This window comes from Diadema antillarum, unplaced genomic scaffold (genome assembly GCF_040938485.1).
Source record: "Diadema antillarum isolate AM-2024a unplaced genomic scaffold, OU_Dant_1.0 scf00000211, whole genome shotgun sequence".
In the NCBI taxonomy this organism is placed as follows: Eukaryota; Metazoa; Echinodermata; class Echinoidea; order Diadematoida; family Diadematidae; genus Diadema; species Diadema antillarum.
In genome coordinates, this window is record NW_027271100.1 from 1,161,918 (window position 1) to 1,171,805 (window position 9,888).

The following is a 9,888-nucleotide window of genomic DNA, read 5'->3' on the forward strand; positions in this document are numbered from 1 at the left end:
TCATCCATGAAGTCAGCAGCGTGTTCAGTCATAACATTGACGATCTCATCCTTGTAACATTGAGCAAAGAAAGCTTCCACTTCCTTATCATAGTCAGATGTAGGAATTCCGTCCTCATTTCGCTGGTTATTACGCAACGAAAGATTATTTCGACATGCAAGAAGCTTATACAGCTTCTTTTTGTTCCGCGTGACTTTGATGATCTTCAGTTTGCCAGCATCTTGTGGCCTTCTGGCAGTACTACAAGGAATGTAATCATCTCCCACATTCACATTTCTGGTCGGCTGGGGAAAAACCACTTGGTAGCTGGTCCCATGCACACTCCTGGACTTCCCATCTGCAGTTACAACTGCATGTGGAGATCCTTTATCTACAGAAGCAAAGGCAAATGTAGGTGAGTCCAATTTTCTTCCCATGGTGTGTACATTTGTCATCACTACACTGTTCTTGTGGGCATCTAGGGTAATCTGTGATGAAGTTATCCCCAGTCTATATAGCACCTGCAGAAGGAATTGTGTCCCTCCTTGGCACTGTACAGTGTCTGCCAGAAGAAGGTGGACTGGATATCTGCTCCTGTCATTCATGAGGAAGAGTGTGTGGCAGATGTTGAACAATCTTCGGATGTCTGATACCCCAATGTGATCGCTCGGACTAGGCTTTCGATACCTTGTCCCCCAGGTGAAGTCTTGCAATCTGTCTCGCTCTCTTTGCTCTGTGGTCGTCTCACTTAATAAGTAGAAGAAGTTCCAAATCATGGGATGGATTTCATCAATGCATGAGATAGCACTAAAGTCAGTGAAGTCTTGTCCTAGTGCAGCCTTCTGCCCAAATACCATGCTCTGCCTTCGTAGTTCATTATTTGATTGCTGGCTTGCTGTAGACAATATCTCATGGTTTGAGGTACTCTCAGGGTCATCCATTGGTTGCAAAGTTGATGTAGATGCCGCTTCTTTCTTGCAAGAAAGTTGTTCATACAAGACTGCATGAAGCATGGCTGTAACATCAGAGCCCTGCCTCAGCAACATGGTTCCTTGCTGCTTATTTCTTGATGGCACATACATAGATATCTATTAGAAAAGAAAGAAAAAGAATGTGCGTGCATAGAGGTTTTGAGTTGTTGAATGAAAAACAAAGCAAAAGGAAGTGCAAGTTAGCTGACAGTGTAAAACTACTAAGTTTTTGGCAAAGATGCTATAGGTCAGTTTTATGAAGAAATGAGTAAATGATAAAAAAAATAAATTTGTGAGACAAGTAAAGCATCAGTATAAAAAAAAGTGTAAAAGCATACTGCTGAAATTCTTCCACCTTTAATGTTTGGTGTTCAAATTCCATTGTAGTAATTGTATAAGAGACCCATACACTGATGTAAAACTCCACATTACAAAGAACTTTGTAAAAAACACGATAATTATGGGGAATTAGGAAGGTGAAATGTATTAATATTATCTGTTATTAGGCATATTTTGATACAAGCTTGATGCAGGAGTATTTACTTTTCTGAATTGCTGAAATGGACATCTTTCATCTATATGTAAAAAGTGCTGAACATGGAGAATCTATGAAGCAAGATTTCTGCAACACTACTAGTGTCCTGATGGTGTTGTAAATATATGTAAAGGATAGACATTGAATTTTTAAAGCACCCTAGGACTTAAAAGCCAGTAACTTTGTACAAGAAGTACCTTTTGGGCAAGATTTAACCAAGCTAGTGCTTTTGAAATAGAAAGTAGGAATGTCAGTACAATGAATTCAAGTGCACTTTATGGCCCCTCACTTCAAGTATCAGTGCAATTCTATGATATACATGTCCCATTTGGATAGGAAAGAAAGGAAAAAAATTGAATGTACAGGTAGTGTATTTTGTCTGTTTTTTCATCAGAATTATCATACAACATGTACAGTAATGTTCAATGGAATTATGATTTTTAACTATTCTGTTCAGTTGTAGATGTATACTGTATGCCTATACCAGGACTGTCTTCATTCACACAGTCCCATAGACCAGTCAGGAAAATGATTGTTACTACACGTACCTAATTAGACATCAATGTCAAGATCTGGGAGGTGTTTACACTGTATATTCCCTCATCAAGACTTGAAGAGGCATACACCTGTATAACATTCCAGGAAGCCGCCTGCAGAATCTAGGAGACTGGCAGCAGTGTTATAGTGACTTTTTCGGTTTGAATATGTCGGACACAACTGGGGCTGCTAAAATAAGAAGAAAGGATGATTCAGTGGGTTACTATATGCACAATAAATTTAGCTAGTCTAATGTTGTTGTTGTTTTTTTCAAATCGGGACCTCCTGACAATTTAGTGAGTGGTTAAATTGTGATTGTGGAGTACAGTACTGAACGGAGAAATGTTTGTGTGCATGTCACATTCACGTCGGGATCAGTTAATATTTTCGTGATCAGAGTTAATATTTTTGCTATGTCTGTGCATAAATGAAAAGAACTGTTAGGCATACTGGTAAAGCCCCCCAGTTATGGCTAAAATAGACATTTACTTTAACAAATATATAGCATCCAAACCGAACAGGTCTATGATGACTGTTTGTCCCAGGATGGTGATTGAAGTTCCTGATGCTTCCAACATTTGATACACTTTCAGGGGGATGTTTCGATAACGGAACTGGAACAGGTTCTGATGTGCTGCACATTTCAGAATGTCAATAATTCAGCACAAGAACTGATCACCGGTCGTTCTTCAGTCATACGTAACTTAAGACAGCTTTATAAAACACCCCCAGGTCTGCAGCACTTGTGTACATACCCAATTATGAGTGTGGCAGATATCATTGGCAAAATATGCTCATCTTGTGTAGAAATTTTGAACTGGTAATGCAAAAGAAAATTAGTGTATAGATCATGTATAAGTACAAAGTCAAGGTGTCTTTAGACTTGAATTGATTACTGAAGGAGTTGTTTGTACTGTTTTCATTTCTCAAAGTCGTGTAAATTCAGATCATTCTACCAATGAATGCCAATATAGATTAGTCTTTCATGTACAGCCTTATGAATCTGAGTTACATTCTGATCATCTTCTGCAAAATGTCTTTCAAGATTAACACAGTATCTGTGTATATTAAGTCTTTTCAGAGCTACCACAGCCTACTATTCATGACAATCATTTGCACTCATGTCTTTCAAATGGAGTTAAGAAATTATTCTAAATGCCTGTATGTTTAATGAGGAAGGACACTCCCTTGCCAGCTATCTTTTTGGTAAACAGTGTCGAGTGATGTTTCACAACCTGTTGTGCAGTAATTCATATTCAGTGTACCCAACAGATATCAAAATTACTTTACCTTCTGTTTGTACCCATTCCAAACTGATACCATATTTTTTTTTTTTTAATGTGAAAATATAAATGTAAACTTTGGAAACTTTATCAGGGAGAGATTGGGAATAAGCAATTTTTATTTATATCTTGTCATATCAGAAAATAAAATGCACAACATACAATGATAGATAATGTATTGTGTAGGTGAGAGACAATAAATATATGTGGAAGCAGGGTTTTTTCATGTCATTTCTTCCTAATTTAGTTGATTTTGTGTTCATTTGGCAAGATACTGCTGCTACTAACTATACTATTGTTAATGATAAACTTGTATTTTGAGGCTGAATTTGTGTGTTTCTAGAAAATAACCAGAAGTACTGGTGTAAAAACTTTGTAGCAGTTCTATTGCACTTTCCATTCAAATGTTGGCAAGATACATGTACTACTATCACTCTAACTTCTAGTCATGATAAACATGTATAAATTTGGACATTTATATGTTCTTTACAGAGAATGGAGGAAGTTTGTCTTGTGTGTTTGTGTAAATATCTAAAAGTACTGAAAATGAATTGTTTTACAGAAATACTATTGCATTTTACCATGCACATGAAATAGTGTTTATTGACCAAAAGTGCATTGAAGTCCGGGAGATGCTCGAGATATATATGTAAGAGTACTATGATAGTGGCTTTGCTGTATATCTACATTGATTAAAATGATTGAAAAAAAAAAACCAACTATCAGACTTCCTTGTACTACTGTATTCTGGGCTACGGTTTAACAGCTTGTGTGCATGTGTCAACTTCTGTGTTTGCAAACAAAGCCTTTTGTGAGATAACCTCTTGCTATTTTAGTGCTTGGACAGTCACATTTATGTGGGCTCTTATCATGGCCTGCTAAGCATGTGTATAATGCCATAGGGGCCCTAACATTGACTGGTCTTCGCTTCTACTGGCTCTCTCCTGGAACATATTAGGCTAACAAATGTATCAATTACTTTAGTACATAATTACTGCCATTAATTTCTAATACACATTGTATGTGAAATTCTTCCAGTGTTTTGGCGAACTCTTTATCTACACTCTTTTTACAACGTAGAAGGACTAATGTTTCTGAGACATGCAAAGTATACATCTGTGAAGAGCATTACTGTCTCATACAACACTACAGTCAACCCTGTCTATAGCGACCCCCCCCCCCCCCCCCCCCCCCCCAAGGGAAACAACAAAAGCGGCCACTATATTCTTAGAGCGAGTAGAGGAATTCAAAGTTTATTTGATGAAATTGGTTTGGGAATGGCTGAAACATGCAATAACAAAGTGATCTTAATATAAAAGGTGGGTTCCACCTTTTTTATTAGAATCGCTCTGTTTGGGATATCTTTACCTTTTCAAAACCAATTTTCATCAAATAAACATTGAATTCCTCATGAAATTACACGCTCTTTCACATTTCATAAGAGGTTTCTCATTATCTTGCCAAAAAATGTTAGAAACCTGAAGTTAGGTCTCAACCAAAACTATGCGATCCCTCCAACACCATAGGGCCTATGAAACTTACCACCCTTATCTTTCTCACCCAACAATATACAGCCTCAAAAGATGCTGGTGACTGAAAACTTTCCCTCAGCATTCAAGTAATAAACACTGAATTTGCCTCCTTTGCCTTTCCCGACATTCTTTCTGTCGAAGTGAAAGCATAAGTAGGGATGACAGATTAAAGGTATTGTTTACCATTGGGAGCAGTGATTAAAAAAAATGTTTGAGTTATCACATTTGTTGCACATGCCTAGGTCGGTTGTATCACAAAACATCCTACCCATGAAAGTTTTGCGATAAAGCCAAAAATATAAGGAGATATCACCATTTTTCTTACTAAGCCATAACTGTAGACAGTTTAGTCTGGAAACAATTGTATTTGTATGTATTGTTCACATTTTGTATATTTAACGATAAGTTTTATTGATTAAAATGTTTACATCAGTTGTTTTTATCCTTAACTAATTTTAAAACTATATGAAGTACTAAAGCTGTTTTTTCTTTTCATCTGCAAATGGTAAACAATGCCTTTAAGACACAAACAATGGAACAATAAAACATTAAGCCGTTTCAGATTGTTGTCAAAGTAACCATCAAAGTACTGCCAAATGTGGTCTTTTATTTCATGGTACTTCATCATCAAAATGTATCAAGCAATGGGAAAAACAATCACACGAATTGTTGAAGAAATACATTTGACACATCATGAAATATCCATAGCTTGTTTCATATACACGTATTTAACATGAGGACAGACATGGAAAACTAGTTTATGGAACAAAGCAATATGGATTATGTGCCAACATCATGCCAAGGTATAATTAATGTAATGTAAATGTAGCATCATTGTCTCGAATCAATGCACCGTTTTCTTTATGTGAGCAAAGTTCCAATTTTCAAACATTTACTTTGGGATTGGAATAGGACGGACATAGGAAAAGCATTTTTTTTTTCCTTTTGGTAATTAAATATCAGTTTGTTTTTGTCTGTTTTTTTTTAAACATCTGATAGATTGCCATCATGATGAAATCACTGTAATTAGCCCTTAAGCTACCTCTGGGGACTTTAGGTACCAGTACTCCTAATCTAGCACAGCACAATTATACCACATAAATGTGCAAGGAGGAGTAATTTCAGGATCATGTATGAGCAAGCAAGTGGTTCCAGCCATGTGGCTGATGCAACTTGCATGCTCATGCCATCCCATGCGAGGATGATGTCTTGTTTAAATAAGAATGCATGTGTTGGGGCCCAAAAAAGCAGAACAAAGAAGAAGGCATATATAGATTTTACACAGGTCAACTTGTTAAGCAAGTGGCATTGTATTAAATAGAATTGAATGCCCCTTTCAGGTGACGGATATAAACCTGGTCACAATGCCTTGTCTAATGATATAGTCATGACTGACTTTCTGCTTTATACTTGAACAAATTTTGCCTTTAAAACTACAAATTCTAAAATTTTCCACTTAATAATGTAGATCATGCCAGGTTGATAACCAAACCCAAATAGAATGCCACATGTTTTCTGGGTGGTACTCATTATAATCATTGCTTTGTCTCTATGAATAGACCAGGGGTTTATAAAAACTCTTCACCCTTTTGTCTCAATGTTGAAAGCTCTGTTTGGAAAGTTGAAAGAGGAGCACACTACACAAAACTAGTCAAAGGCACAGTGGGATCAAACAATCGTAAGTGTGTCACTAACTTTCTGCTAAGCGGTTAAAGACACATTAAAAAAAAAACACTTCTGGTGTGCAAAAAAAAAATAATAGAAAAGGAAAAAATGTATGGCCAATTACATACTCTACATGCTACATCTGATTCTGCACATACCTCACATCTGACATGATAGGAAGGTCTTATGAGTAAACGGACTGCAAGAATGCCCTCTATTTCTCAATGTTTACAGAGACTCTGGGAAATGCACATCAGTCATGTCATGGAGTCTGAAAGGCTGGGAGGTTATTGTAAATTATAAGACTGTAACCTGTAAATAGACAAGATTGTTTCAAATAGAAGTTAAAAATTGATGTTTTAATACAGAAGGTCACATTGTAAGGGCTGGTAACTCAATTCCCTTATTCACAATTTATCATCTTCAGGTTTGCACAATTCAACAGCAAGTAGATTATGTTGCACAGTGCTTATCTAACATCATCATAGCTAACATCATTATCAAATAAAAAATGTGTGTTTGTTTGTTTGTTTGTTTTTTCTATCATGGTGCCCCATGACTGACAAAATGGACATTGTACAAGTCGACTGCAAGATGTGTTACAGACTCGTTACTGTGGTCCTTACGTACCATTTTTCATGGCATTTTGTTACCTTTAGCAAACATTTGTTTGAAAGACCTCTGTAATTGTAATGTTTTATCACTGGTGGAACATGCTTGGTCACAATAAAATTTACCTCTTTTTCATGGTAATGTAGGTATGCCATGCATGCATTAGACACATATGTCCCATGAACAAAAAATGGAAAAACATGAAAAGCAGATGTACTGTAGGGTGAAAGAAAATAAAAATACATAAAAGGAACAAAAAAAAAATATGTACAGAACCTATAAATGTAAAAAAAAAAAAATACTGCAGCATCATACCATAGTATCTTCCTGAAATACCAAGCATGTTGGTGGTAGAGTACATGTACATCATAATACACACATGTACATGTAACTGATCACTACACATAGATGTTTATTGCATAGTTCACAAAGACACTTCTTGCTTCTTCTCTTTTTTATTGCGAATATTTTTTCCTAAGGGGAGGGAATGTGTCACAGTGTGTAGTAGACAGCAACTTCACTGCCAATCCACAGCATTTCCTTACATAATTCACATCACAATAATTACTTTTTGTGACTCCTGTCAATCCAGATGACAAGGAGATAATTGTAGATACAATATTTAAACTTTGCACAAATTTCTGTCTATATGGATGCCTTCATAACAGACGAAGGGGACTTGCATCCCTCAGGATTTTATCCATCATCCACTTTACACATCAAACGCAGCAAACCAATACATGGTTTAATCTTGTTCTCATTGATTTTTGCACTTTTTTTTTTGATGCTGCATTTATCTTTTGTGCACAAATTATGTTTATGCGATTTTTCCATATTTGAAGAAGGAAATAATCATTTGAAATGGATGTTACAAATTCGAGAGGATGAATGCAATCCTCATGGTGCCGGTTTCAATGAAGGCGAGTCATTCTATGCAGTAAGCAAAGTAATGAATTTGATTTTCAGTTCATCAACATAAACTACAACGCTGATTAAAATTTACGTCAAAAGGAAACTCATCAGTATTTTCAACCCATTTAAAGATTCTGTGGTTAATCGCAAGGGGCTGTGGCATCAATTGCAAAATGAGAAAACCCATGCCCCTTTGACATATTCTCAAAAATACCGGTAGAGAAACTAGCCTGCATGGACTCAACTGAACATTAAATCATGCAGAGCCACTGGCAGTATTAATGAAATAATATTTTTAAAAAAATTCTTTTTCAATCAGTGTTGTATGTACTGATTACTTAACCTCAGAATACATTAGAACACCTTAATTACACTATACTGGTCTTGTATCTTTTAACAGAAACTCATTTTGAATCATACCATAAGAACAACAGTGTATATGAGACCACAAATGACACTTTGAAATTGATCTAAAACTAGGTTTTTGAATACACCTACAAAATAGTACAATGCAAGCTCTCTATCCAACATATTTTCATCTCACACCAAGTAATAGCATCTTGGCTCTAAAACCTCAAGATACACTCTATATACACTGTCCTGCTCATTTCTCATGTAATGAGTTCAAGGAATGAATATTATTCATACACAGAATGTCTTCTAAACCAGCACAAATTGCTTCTTCAGAAAAAAAGAAAAAAAAAAGATTATTGATTTGGGAATACTATTTCAAACTGCAGCAATATCTGGCTTTGTTCCCTAGTTTAATACAAAATTCCAAACATGGCATAGACAAAGATTTAAAAAATGGCAAGAACTTTATACAAAATAATACAATTACACAGGATGACAAATATACCATACTACATACTAAACACTACATGGCTATTGCTGGTGAGAATTCTAAACTACTTTTCATGCTCTTTGCATATATGAGGTGAATACTGCTAAAATATTTCTCAAATATGACTTGTCATGATGATGCTTTGACAACATCTCATACCTCAAGGTGATTTTCCCCTCCCCTCCCCTTCCCACCCCCCCCCCCCAAAAGGACTTGATATTTGTTGCGATATATCTTTAACATACCAACTTTCAGTGACTACGAATATTTTGAAATTTAAACCTCTTTATTTTGTACAGTGTATGAAGTGTGCAGATGGCAGGGGGACAATATGCAGTTCTATGGCTGTTAAAGATGGTGCCTCCCCTTCTTAAATTTCTATTCTTTAATCCTTTTTTTTTAAATATTATCCCTCCAGTTCTAGAAATCTGAGAACAGACACATAGGAGAGAAAACAGCATATTGCATTTACTTTGCGCATCTGTATTTGCTAGAAATGATACCTTACCGTTTAAGATTAAAACAGAGCATATTCCCAAGTGTTACTATATTTCTCTACTTTGAGTTTACTCTCCAAAATTCAGCCTTACTGAGATTGCTTCTGAGCCAAGCAGCTCCTGCCAGCTTCAATTAGAATGAGCTAAACAGTTCATTATGGACTGATATTATTATACAAATAGTGCATGTTCTATGATGCACTATACTGGATTAGAGAACGACAAATACTAAATTATCCCGAGTGCTGTTTTGTTTCACCGAGGCCGCAGGCCGAGGTGAATAGAACTGCACGAGGGATAATTTAGTATTTGGAGTTCTATAGTCCAGTACTGGTGCATCAATAGAACATGCACTAATTGTTATAGTAAATAGGTCCCTCGATCCACATGTATTTTCCGTAGGTCTAGGCCCTATGATTTTGATCTAACAAGACTCACCGTACCGCCGGCACTGCACTTGTTGCACGCAGAGTTAACCACAACCTACTGTAGTTTACGTACACAGCGCGTGACGCTAGTAT